Source organism: Dermacentor variabilis, chromosome 1 (assembly GCF_050947875.1).
Source record: "Dermacentor variabilis isolate Ectoservices chromosome 1, ASM5094787v1, whole genome shotgun sequence".
Lineage (NCBI taxonomy): Eukaryota > Metazoa > Arthropoda > Arachnida > Ixodida > Ixodidae > Dermacentor > Dermacentor variabilis.
Window position 1 is genome coordinate 223,663,471 of NC_134568.1, and position 13,488 is coordinate 223,676,958.

The 13,488-nt window shown below is 47.4% G+C and overlaps 1 protein-coding gene across 1 annotated transcript in view; it reads left to right on the top strand.

The window, feature by feature from the left end:
• LOC142557670 (cell adhesion molecule DSCAM-like) overlaps positions 1-13,488 on the top strand; it is a 416,825-nt gene that overhangs the window by 265,058 nt on the left and 138,279 nt on the right. The gene's annotated exons all lie outside the window — the stretch shown is intronic.

A 13,488-nucleotide genomic window follows, 5' to 3' on the forward strand; every position in this document is an offset into this window, starting at 1 on the left:
CGTTTGTTAAAGCTCGCAACTGGCAATGCTGGACTGATCTTTTTTTATTTTTCCCCCCTCTTGCTCTGCATTTCAGACGAGCACGCCTGTGGCAAGCTGAATACCCACTGGCAAAAGCTCGAAGTATTCGAATCGAGCAAGTCGTCCTCTTTGGGGTGAAAAAGGACCCGCCGTGGTTGCTCAGTGGCTATGGTGTTGGGCTGCTGAGCACGAGGTCGCGGGATCGTATCCCGGCCACGGCGGCCGCATTTCGATGGGGGCGAAATGCGAAAACACCCGTGTGCTTAGATTTAGGTGCACGTTAAAGAACCCCAGGTGGTCAAAATTTCCGGAGTCCTCCACTACGGCGTGCCTCATAATCAGAAAGTGGTTTTGGCACGTAAAACCCCAAATATTATTATTATTATTATTATTCTTTGGGGTGAAATTCATCGCACGCTATGGCAACCGTTTGTCTTGGCAACAACTATTCACAAACAATATTCCCTTCATCTTCACTTTTCGGCTTTTATTATCGCGAAATGCGGTAACTGTTCTGTAAGAACAAACGGGACTTTTGTCGTTATTTACGTATTGTTGCGGCTTAGGGTGGCGTTAGCGCAAACAATCCACCAAGCCCATCGACTGCTACGTCAGGTTGCAGAAAATAAAGGAAAGGGATTTATCAGCTTAGTTACACGCTAATTGACTACCTTGCATTGCAGTAGGAAACGAAGAGAAGATTGGACAGATTGGAAAGTCGTAGTTATTTTTTCCTCGTTATAACGAAAACGCGCGACATATGAAAATAGCCGCATGATTACGCTGTTAGGATTGGGGGCTCAATCCGATCGCTCGTAATCAGTTGTCAAGATTGGAGTCGGCCATGAATTAGAAGGTAGCTGGCCCATGCCGTCGTCCAACTTATCCACGCTGAGGACGTTGATGAAGGGAAGGACAGCTTCTCATCGAGAACGAGGAATATGGGTTTATTGACAGTATCTGCATCAGTCTAGCATGACTGCCAGAGAAAGTACCTCAGTCTAACATGACTGCTTGAGAAAGTGCATCGGTCTAACATGACTGCTTCAGAGAGTGCGCTGAGCAGCCGCACAAGAGCTATTTATAAACACTCGGTCCCCCCTCGATCCCAAGGTGACGGAAACGTTCGTCCAGCCATCGTAAACAAGCCGCCTCTCTGCGGGACGGCTTACACACACACACACACACTTCCGCACAGGTTCACGGTCGGAGCCGACGTCAGACGGACTTCATAGAACTCGGGGCTTGTGTCAGGAAAGGTGCCTTTTATTCCCCGAGCTGACCTCCGCAGCGCGGCCGGGCGCCCATTGTCTTGCGTCTTGGACGGCGCGTGGGAAGGCGCCTCGAACTACGTTCCCACGAGCACTCCCCCGCTCGCGGCAGACCAGGGCGGCGGTGGCGGGCTCAGTAACAATAGTTGGTCCGCTGATCGCATTCAGTCACAACGGCGACGAGGCTAGGGCGTAACGGTGGCGTTCCAAGAAAAGTTGCCGCCGCTGTCGCAACTGGCTGGCAAAACTTGCCCCTCAGCTGGGCCGTTCTTAACAACGCGTCCGTGCGCTGTGATACCAGGCGTAATTAGGAAGGATTAATAACTCTGCTCAATGCCTGGCTCAGCGGCCACGTGAAAGTAGTGAGGCATTGGCATCGGCGTTGGTCACCGCGAACTGCGAGCTCCCTTTTCCGCGTGAAGCGCGAAGCCAACGCTGTGCGCAGAGGCATTGAGGAGGACGGCAAAGGCACTAACTTAATTATTACGAGTAACGCGTGGGACCGCTGGTGTCGCGGCGCGTATTCCTGTGACTACTTTCATATTTCGCGCGTTTTCGTTACAACGCGGGGAAAATAATTGCGCGCGACATAGCACACTGAAAACAACTGAATCGGGTGTTTTAAACCACACTTACTACCTTTGAAATTCGCGTCCTTAATTGAGTAATTAAGAAGTTCGTTAATTAATCTCACCTATTAATCAATAGTTCAGTCATGAAAAAGAATTATCTGGGTGCGTCACTGCTGACAGAATACCATTGGTTGCGCCCTGGTATTGGCGGCAAGCTCCACCACTGGAAAAGCTGGCGCCACCGTCGGCGTGACGTGGTATGGGGGATCACGTGGACACAGCGGCCGCGTCGGCTGCTTCGGAAGCGCCGAAGCGAGCTGAAAACGAAAGTTTAAAGTCCCACCTGCGCCGCGGTTCTGATTAAGTGGTGCGGCTTTACCACCTTTGGTGTCAACTTGACAACGTCTGAAACTGCTATAATAGGTAGTGGCTGCCTTTGGAGACGTGCAGCATGGTAGGCTACTGCTTGGTGCCGCAGTGCCGGACGTACGCAACGGAGCCCAGTGTCAGCCTTATTCACACGTAGCCGCAGGACAAGAAGCAGCGTGAAGCTTGGCTCGCGAAACTTAGAACCGGCAGACAGCCATCGGCTACAACTCGGGTATGCAGCAAGCACACACGCGAGGAAGATTTCTGCTACGGCGCCGGGATTACGCGATGTTCGGTGAGTAGCAGAAAACGCGCACTGCCCGGTGCTCGGTTAATGTCAGGACGCTGCCGGCTAATGTCAGGACGGTTTGGTCTATGAACTTGTTGATGCTAGATACTGGCAAGTTCACTGAAACGGAAAGGGAGCGGTAAGACGCACATTAAAGAAAGGCATGTCATATGGTCATGTTTGTGTTAATAAATAATGCACTGTAATACAAAAAGGAAGCAGAGGGAAATCACACGCTGAGAAGACCGATAAACATACAATGCGACGCAACTTGAGAAATAATATTGGAATGCCCAAGAATAGACAAAGAAAGATTGAATCGTCGTGACGTCGCATCACAGTTGCCGTAGGCGTCGAAGTCTCTATAACGAACTTATTTTTGGACAGTTCTGATCGCGTTCACGCAACAATGGTTGCTAGTGTACTGTCAAATGCTCATATGGTGCGGCCTAAAGCTCACGGCACGCACACACACACGGTGCGAAAACGCGATCACAGCGAAAGCAAAACATTGTGCGCGGACATACATGCAGACGCGCAGTTGGTCGCTGCGAACCCGTGCGATCGCCGCATTGAGGCTTCATTCTGTTATACCACATTTGTTCATACAAAAAGCCTACTATAGGAACATATTTCACATAGTTTACTTTCAGCGTTTGCCTGCCTTTCACGCAAGAAGCCGGTTCGGGAGACTCCATCGCGGCGACCGCGCGCAGTGTTGTTCACGGTACGTATTCGTAAAGAGATAGCGTCTGTAAACGATTCTGTGCTTTCAGTTTGCCCAAGATTATTATATCGACAGTCAAAAACTTCCTTCGTTATGAGAGTACCTACATAAGTGTCCAGGAGGACTGCCGCGTGGTGTTTTTATTGAGCGCCGTAAGCGAAACCTATGAGGAGCGCGCCGCGTGATCCCTCATACTACGCAAGGGAGGCGCTTCCGACAGATGGTGACTCCGTAACTCCTCGCCCCCAATATTATATATTTTAATTTTAAGAGTGTGGGTAACGTTAGCTGGGACACCCAGTACAATCCAGCTTTACGTAACATAAGATTGCTGTGACTGGTACTTACTAACAAATTCTGGTGGCGCCAAACACTTGGTTGGTTTTTACTTGAATGTTGGTGCTACACATAATGCCTTGTGGCGTATTTCAGCGCTGAAAAAGAGCGTCTCATTCGCAATTGCGGCTGGGTATATTTGACTTCAATTTTAGGTTGGTACGTTTATGTTGATCGCTGCAGACACAAAAGTCCTCAGTTTTCGTTCAATTTGTCTCCATTTCTGGATATTAGATTTATAGTCGGTACTGCAGCGCGATACCCTCAATATTAGGGAATTCAACAAAGTTCTCAATTCGTGGTCTTTTGGACGATTACATGAAAGTTCTCGTTCGACGACGTCAGCGTACTATCGGGACTATAATTCAGTATTAATGCAGTAGAGATGTTCACTGTAGAAGGCGGTGTCGTTCGACGTGAATATATGAAGCCTCCCGCTCACTTGGATCCTCTGCAAGAAAGTTTCGAGGAATTTCCCGTAACGCTCCCAGCTGATATGTGATATATTTCATGGTTCGTATTCACAAAACTTCTCTTCGTGAGTGCCGTCCGCTACCGGTCATCGTGGCGACGATCGTCTTGTCGTGACACCTATTGCTGTCGTCAGTGGCCGGTGCCGGGTGCCGGGTGCCCGAATTCCGGCCATTGATCAAGAGCACTTACGTAATATTTCCGTGAATAATGGCCCATGTTTTCTACTTCCTGTATCATGCCTGTTTCCCACGTGCAGTACTTGATTCGCAAAAATTGTCACACATCTATATAAAAGAAAAAGGACAGCAAGGTGGTACTATCCTGCAGGTCGATACCATGACACTTGCTCTATTTTATCTTTGCTCCTGTAAGAGGAAATAAGTGAAAGAACAGCATAGCTTTCGCTGGTGAAGCGCTCACGGAGGGGGCTTTTCACATCCCGGTCAGTTTTCTCTCCTTTCACCCCGTTCATCCGATCGGCCTCGTCAATTGCGTGGGGGGGGGGGGGGGGGGGGTTAGGATGGTGCTGTGGGAAGGCGAGGAGGGGTCACCTCGGGTCTCGACCTCTGTCGGCCGACAATCACTCTCATCGGGAGAAACGGGCTGCTGGCGGGGGTGCCCCGTACCCCCCACGGTATTCCCACGTGACCCCTTTACCGAACGACGTCCGAGGATCTGGTCGTTTATCGGAAGGCTCTTTGTTCGCTCCTTGTTGCACGTTTCTTTCTGTTCGTTTCTCGTCCCTCAGTTTTCGACCCTGCTTCCTATTTTCTTCTTGCTGCCCCTTTAACGCTTCCCTCTATTGCTGAACCTATCGTATACTTCTCGATAGCAATGCCCACCGCGCCTGTTTAACATTTTTCTTGTCGCCTAGCTGCAAGCATACTTCGGAAGAGTGAGAAAAAAAAGATTAAACCAGCTACGTTTCACGTTTTTCTTCATGTGTTGCTGTGCGACCGCTCTCATGTTTCGCGCAGTCATGCTATAGAGGAGCGTATCGCCAGCTGCATTTTCGCCAGGTTGTAGGCATCGCTTATCCCCCCTGACCCCATTCCGTTCCCGGTGAGCGCAGCAAAGAAGGCGTCGGCCATCCAGGCGGAACGCGCGTTGGGGAGCAAGCCCGCTGGTTTGGATGCATATTAGGCGCGTAGCAGCGTACAACACGCTCGAAAGGAGCGCTCGTATCGCATCCCTCCTGCTTACGAGGCTCGTTCCGCCAACCTCATCTTCACCCAGCCTGGCACTTTCGTCCAATTTTTTTCTTGCGTATGTTTGTTTTTTCTACACGTATTTCTGTCGTCAGTGCCGGCGTCTTCTTCTTGCGTCTCAGCATTTCTGGTTAGGCGTAAACGCCGATTCGCCCGCTGTGTGTGCGTAGGAGAAACGGCAGCTCCACATTGCAATATTGCACTCTTAAACACAAAGTATCTTGGGTTGATATGAACGGTAACCACGGTAAACAATACACCAAGCCAGGAAGTATGTATATGGCAATAGAAACAAACATGCAATTTTGGTCTATAGCGGAGAAAAAAAAATTTTACATTTGGCGCTGATTATTCAGTAACTGTGTCGTACAATCTGAGTGATTCGTCAAAATTTGAGTACTTCGCTGCCGCCTCTTCTGCGTGTTTACCAAAAGGAATGGTCCAAAGCGAGACACACTTTTTTTTGGAATTTACGATTATTGAAATTGTTGAACTGAATAAGAATATTTCAGAATAACTGTCCTTGAATATTACGACCACTAAATACAAACCGAAATGAAAAGCAGAAACTGTACTGCAAAGGTAAACAAAACTTATCTGTGTATGACAATCATGTATGAAGCTTCTCTCTGCGATAACTGACCTATGTAGGAAGATGGGCTAATTATATACCTCTAAAAGACTAAAGATTAGTGTTATATGTCTCCGTAAAGAAACTACGCTATATAACTCTGAAGCATATGGGACATCACGGTAGAAACGGAAACATTCTTAACTATAACGAAACTCGACATAACATTTGCAGAGACTCTAAATTTACATGGAGCTTAAAGTATTGACGTCGCCGTATCAATGCGAGCTGTCGTACAAAGAAATTCACTGCTGCAAATGTTTGTCCCGTAAGTGCTCCCCCTGTTCACATATAATTCATACAGCAACGGAATATAATCTTTAATTTGAACCAAGGACAGCCAAGAATAGCTAAGTATTAGCTAACTAGACAGAAACGGCCAATTAATTTAGATGTATTCCTCTCTAAATAGCCTCAGCGGCGCGTAGGTAACGTCGCAGTACATAGCCAGTTATGGAATTACTTGACCGCTCTCTAAATCATAATTCGGCACACCTGCGCATTCGGGAACGTTATATAAACTAAAATAGCAAATCACCTCTTTGAATACTAATTGGCATTCAATGAGATGATTTGCTATTTTTTTGTTATTCGATTAATCGATTGATCGAATGGTAATCGATTAACCGAAAACAAACTATTTAATCCGAACTCGAGACCTCAGACATATGCCCACCTTAGCGTTAAAACACAAGTCGTGACTTGCAGACTCACGCCCCGTGAGACACCGCGTACACAAAAAAGACTTATTAAGCACACGAACTCTACACGTGGTGTGAGGCAGCATTGCCATTTCGACAAGAAAGAAATAAAGACTATGTGTTTTTAAAAGGTCATAAGGGGCCATCATAGCTTAAATTTCGGAGCTCAGAGTTGCAGGTACAACTGTTTTTTTTTTGTTCTTTTATTTATACGAGTCTTAGTTAAAGATTGTGAAATGAATAGACAACAACGAGGTCGTAAGCGAGCGTCAATAACGCCACGTTCGCGTACGTCCCACCCGTTCGCGACCCTCGCAAAGTGCGCTGCAGTCTTCTCCACTTCGAAGACAAGCGTAGTTCACTCACTCCCTATCTATTCGACAGCTGGCGACAGTGCGCTGTGGCCAGTATGCGATATTCACGTCCACGCACCGGTGGATTCGTCATTCCCATTACAGGGCGGTCGCCTTCTTCGCTGCCAGCATACATCACCTGCGCAACCTTGTACCCTTCGAGTACCATGCTTTTGGGTGGTTTTGTGGCGAACGCTGTTGCGTTGAGTGCGCAGGTCGACCTACTTCCCTCCGCCATGGTCTTTCAGCACCGGAACACATATTGCTTCCTCAGTGATGCCATGCGGCATTTTCTATTTTATTTTTAAATCTATTTTTCCCCTATTTTTGGTTCGTTTAGAAGTCTTTACCGAACCGTGTGCCTACTCTTTCGCAAGAACGCTATCTTCATTTTCTTTTCTGTAATGCTCCGAGCTGCAGCCGTAGTGCTCGACGTTGCAGTGGAAGTGAGGGACCCGCGGTTCACGGCGCCTCCCCGTGCCCCACCGCCGCCGCGCCTCCCAGCCTTTTTCCCCGAGTGCCGCACGCAGGCACAGGCGTCGAGCGCCTCGCCGCGAATCAATCGCCCACATGACTGATGCACGCACTTCTGCTTTGTCCGGGGAACGAAATTCCGCCATTGCTTGCGCGTACATTTTGTTTCTCTTTTCTCCTTTTTTTTTTTTACTGCGCATTTGCTTTCTTGAGTGTTGCGCAAATAGAGCCGAATTCATTTTAACCACTTTGCATTCGAGCCGCTCCAGACACTTTTGCCCTTTCGTCTACTTCTTTTTCAGTTTATTTATTTTCTCTGTCATTGTGTCGCTCGAACTGTTTTGCGAAGTTTCACGAACTCGATCAGCACGGGCGTACAATAATGGCGTGATATAACCAGCCGCTCTTTCTTTCTTTCTTTCCTTATTTTTTTTTCTTTTTCTTCTCTTGCCGTTTCACTTCCTATACAAAAGAATGTAATGAAAGAAGGGCGGTGCTGCCCGTCACGCATTGCTTTCTTGTCTCTCTAGGCACACGGAGTGTGATCAATGTGCGAGAATATATCAGCGGTTCGGTTAAGCAAACAACGCGACAATAATAACCACGACTATTACCTATAACAAGAATGTCTGTTTGGTTCTCTCTGGGTTCTTATTCGCTTTCCTTGAATTCGGTTGGAGGTTCATGTTGTGCTGAACTTTTTTGTGTGGTTTAGAAGGCAGTTTGAGAGGCCTTATGAATAGAAATAAATTTCCCGTCAAAACATTTTCTTTCTTTTTTTCTTTTTGCAGTCGAGGCAAGCGATGCAGATTCCTTAACGTTCCAGCATCACCGTTAACTCATTCCTTTCAGAGTTTTATTCGTTGCCCCTTATTCTTACATATAACGTGAAGGTTTTTTTCTTGCATACCACAGCCTTGTGGACTTTGAGGTTGCCTGCTCCACCACTAAACGACGCACCGCGACCTTCACTACCGTGCCTAAGACTGCCGCCAAATTCTAAATAACCAGGTTGACAAACACTGCAACAACGTATGATTGGGCTAGTTGGCGTTTCGTTGGCAAAAACAGTGACATAGCATGACTGTGCATGGTCGATCGGGCAACAGGTTAGGGACGCGGTGATGTAGTAATACGGCGACGCTTAATCAGACCAGCTAACTGATATTCGCCTTCTCACAAAATTACAAAATCAGTAGTTCCTCGCTATCGCGGGTGTTCCTTGGTCCGGTCAGCTTTACATGTGCACTTCCGCTATATGTATTTTTTCAGACTGCCCTTCTATGAATGTGGCTCTGGAATTGCGATTATGTACTTAATGCGCCAATAATGACCACCACAAGGTTAGCGAAAAGCGACAAAGCGCTCAGTCCAAAAAAAAAAAATGAGGGTTGGAACGTTTCACGGAATAAATGGTCTCATACATTCATCATGTTTAGTTCTATAGACGATAAATGATATGGTGACTTTAGGAAGTCGTTTTTGCAGACAGCAATGCATTCATAATAAAGGAAGTATGGAAATTATCGTGAAACAATAAGTCGGTGGTTTGTCAGTGTTTCAAAGTGCGCACATTTGTTCTGTGCAGTAACGCTGTCGTTTCGGGAATACTTCGAATAAGCAAAGCGAAGGGCTTTGTGTTGAATCCCTAAGAAACGTTTTCTGAGATACTGTTGATATGAGTCTGTGAAAATACTGCCATATTCGAGGATTGGTCGCAAAACAGATATTTAGCTTAATATTTAACGTTGGGGGCCGCTTCTGCAAGTTTCCTGCAATTTAAACAGGCTTAATATAGGTAACTATAATGCCACCGCCCCGTTTCAAAGGGGATGCAAATAAATCAACATTATCTCCATGCGAAGAAAACCTCTCTACATACCTTTCGACGGATCTTGGTAATGCGATTGTCCAATTTGATGGGCTCGCGATTGTTACATCCAAGTATTTCAATAAATCTGCCCGAAATGCTGCAGGTAAAGTTGCAACGCCTTTCTTTTTGCGACTTTTTTTAGTGTTATTTTCATGCATGCAGTCTTTCCTGTATTTATTTCCATCCCCATTGTCGGCACGAGTTGTCAATTTTAACTAAGGTAGAGTTAAACCTTATCTGGTTATCAGGTGTGCGAACTCATCCTGTTTAAGCAGGTGAACAGGCGAATATATGTTTATAAGTTTTCGTCGTGATCACAATACCCCGCAAATTTTGTAACACTGAAAATATTATGATTCCGCAGCTTTGACGGCTTGTAGGTGCAGTGCGATGGTGTGTCTGAGGGAATCTTCTTAAGCAAGACATCGGGAAATCGTATTTCCGTCGTTATTGTTTTAAGATATAGAGCGAAACGTGGAGTTTTCCTGAACCTTTGGTATATTGCGTTGAACCCAGCATTGCAGTATAATTCTGCATACATTTAGTACTTCTCTTGGTTCCCCTCTCGATTTTCTCATTTTCTATCGCTCTCAGCAGCTCAGCATTGGCGCCTGTTACGTGCAGTTGCAGGTTGTAACTTGCTTCCAACTGCTAGTGAATTGTACTAGTGGCCGATGTGTTTCCAGTCTGCTCATGCAATCTTCCACTGAACCGTATAGCCCATACGCTCATTTCGTACACTACCGCGATTTGACCTGGACCTAGCTAATTTGATCACTGTTGCTGATACTCTTTTCTGAAAGCTGGGATAGTTGGTCACCAGCATTATGAAACATAACTGTGCTACAGAAGACAAAGACATGGACCAGAAATGCATATGTAGGACGGGCGCTGGCACAGGTTGGCAGCTGACGCCGCCTGAACAAGTTATTTGCTTATTTATGGGCACAGCTCTTTCGATTAATTTTTAAGAAACATGGAAGCTGCATACAAGAGAAGTGGCTCGCCTGCTCAAAGAACATTCACGGTCACCTCCTATCCAGCACCTTCAGCTGAAGCTCCATGTCTACATAGCTGCTTTACAGTGAAACGCCGCGCTCAGCGGCTAGGGCTTAAAATTTCCGGGTTACACGAGTCAGCCAGGCGGTGGTCCTCAATGCTTTCTTTCTTTCCTTCTTTCTTTTCTTTTTTTTAACAATAAGGGGATTACGTATCTGCGCCAAGACCGGTGGCGACCATGTCCACACTTGATGCCTCCGTCACACGAGCACCGGGCGCGAAGGTTGGCAATCATCTATGGAATTTTGACAAGCGCGGTTTCCGGTGTGTTCCGGGCACCCTTCGACACGCAGGGTATCTATAACGGGCCTTTCATCGTGCATTCTACCTAGATAGATGGACGCACGGCGTGCTCGTTAAAACTTCATAATGGCGGACGCTTCAAGACTGAGCCGGAGTTGAGCTCCCCGTGACACTCCCCCCTTCCTTCCCGCGCCCAGCGAACCGGGATCTGAACTAGCCGCGTCGTCGCTCACTGTCGGCTCTTCGCTCCCAGCCGAGATCAGCTGCTCCTGGCGAAGGCGTGAGAGCGCTCGCTCGCTCGGCACCGCCGTAGGCCTATATCGGCTAATGGACGCCGTCGCTCGCCCGCCCGCGCATCCCGGCTGCTGCGGGGAAGCGACCGAAAGATGCGAGGCGATTGAATTAGTCAAGCCACAGCGAGCTGTCGCGCGCAGCGGACACATCGCCCCTTCCCCCATCCCTACTCGAAGCTCTCTGCTTTAGCCGCCGGGCTCTTGCTTCTTCCTCTCTCTTCACCGTTGGCGGGTTCGGCGAGCACGTTAGCACTGCCTCCCCTTCACATCTCCCTCCTTCCCGACCTCTTCCCGCACGCTTGGTCGCGCGGCGCTGACGACTCACCTGCACCGCGGGTGTCTGCGGCCCCTTTCCTCCTGCTGACGGACCGCGGCGCGGAACGCCCCCCACCCCCCCCCCCTGTTCTCGCCGTTCTTCGGATGAGTCGCATTTAGAGCAGCTCTGTCTATTGGTTCGTCGTCCTCCCGCCGTCGCCGTCTTATTGTCTGCTCAGCGCCCAAAGTTTGTCTCTGCATTGGGCAGCGTGAAAAAGTTACCAGCCGACGACGCAAATGAAACCGCCATATACGTGCCTATGCGTTCGCGTGTGCCCATGGTCCCTCTTGAAGAAAATTTTTGAAGAAAACAAAAGTTCGGGGCTCTATAATGTCACGTTTTTTATTACGAAAATTATCTTTGTGCGCACAGTGTTACGTGCTCGGTACAATAAACGGCGTGTGAGTTAACTGAGAGTGAATGGCAGGGCATTGCAATGACAAGAACATCGCATGCATCTATGTGAAGTGGTGATGAGGCACGTTTTACGCAGCGGCTGTGCAGACTAGGTGTATTCACTCCTTTCTTGTTTAGCGTCTTAATTAAAAAGAAGTCAATTTTATGACAAACGATGGCGATTATTCGCGAAATAACGAAGGCGTAAGGAGTAAATGATTCCGTTTCCAGAATTACGGAGATCCCTATTTTCGCCTGCAATAACACTTTCAGTCTATCTAACGTACCACCCGCCGTGGTTGCTCAGTGGCTATGGTGTTGGGCTGCTGAGCATGAGGTCGCGGGATCGAATCCCGGCCACGGCGGCCGCATTTCGATGGGGGCGAAATGCGAAAACACCCGTGTGCTTAGATTTAGGTGCACGTTAAAGAACCCCAGGTGGTCAAAATTTCCGGAGTCCTCCACTACGGCGTGCCTCATAATCAGAAAGTGGTTTTGGCACGTAAAACCCCAAATATTATTATTATTATCTAACGGACCTCAGCCCGTTGAATGAACGTGGGAGAGAGGAAGAGAGAGCGCGCTCTTTGTTGAAACGCATAGAAGTTTGCCGGCGTGGAAATGTTGCCTACATGATACTCTGTAAGGGAAGAGGAGAAGGGAGAAAAAGGCCCTAGAAGAAGGAGCGGAGAAGAAAGTGAAAGAATATATAAAATAATATCACATCATATCTTCATTTCGCTTTAGAGTCCTTGCTTATCAGAATATGTGACTGGTGTTGGCATCACTGCTGACTTTTCATACAATCTAATAGTCCGAATAACAGCTAACGTTAAACTGACGTTCTTCTGAAGCAGTCCATTCGTTATGCTCTCTTACCAAGTTTATTCGTAGCACTGAAAAAAGACGTACGCCGCGAATACGCATTTTATTGACCCCTGTCCAGAAAGCTCATAGCCTTATTGCTTTTCAATTATCGCTTATGTTTGTTGCCTACATGTTGATCCCTAAGCTCGAAATATATCGAATCGTGCATATCGACTTTATAATCAGCATGTGTCCTCATCGTACGCGTCCCTAACCCTTACCCTTTTCCACTTCCCTCCGGTGCAGATTACCTAGCAGAGTAGTCAGGCTGCCATTTTCCGAGACAGTTATGCCAACAGTCCTCGCCATCACCACATTGACGTATGGCACTGTTATACGCCTCTAAATTTAGTGGACAGCTACGTTTGCCCTCACCTCATCTCATCGTACGTGGCTCAGCGTCGTATTCCAGTGAGGCATCTAATTACAGGAAATTTTGCCCTTGAACTATGACGTAAAATATGCAAGAGATGTCGCGTGCGTGAACAGCTTGAAACATCATGTGCGCTGCTAGTGTTTTAAATAACAGTAACAGAGAATGGGGGCGAAATGCGAAAACACCCGTGCAGTTAGATTTAGGTGCACGTTAAAGAACCCTAGGTGGTCGAAATTTCCGGAGTCCTCCACTACGGCGTGCCTCATAATCAGAAAGTGGTTTTGGCACGTAAAACCCCATAATTTAATTTAATTTAACAGGAACACAGAACGCAAGGCAGTGCGCTTGTTCTATAGAAATGTCCAGTGACAGTGATGTGTGCCGCCTCAGAATTTTGGGTGCCTGTTTTCATTTTCCTATTCTTCTTTCCTATCTCTTTAAAATTCCTTTCCTCTTCTCTCCTCTCACGTGCAAAGTAGCAAATCTGACCTTTTTTCCTGGTTGACCACACTGCCTTGCCTGTCTTTTTATCCCTCTCTGTCCAGAGCCCCACGTTCGGGAACATCGTGTCGTAAAAAAGAAAGGGGGGGGTTAGTTATGGTTATTATGGTAATTACAATCATGGCTAATGCAAATAAT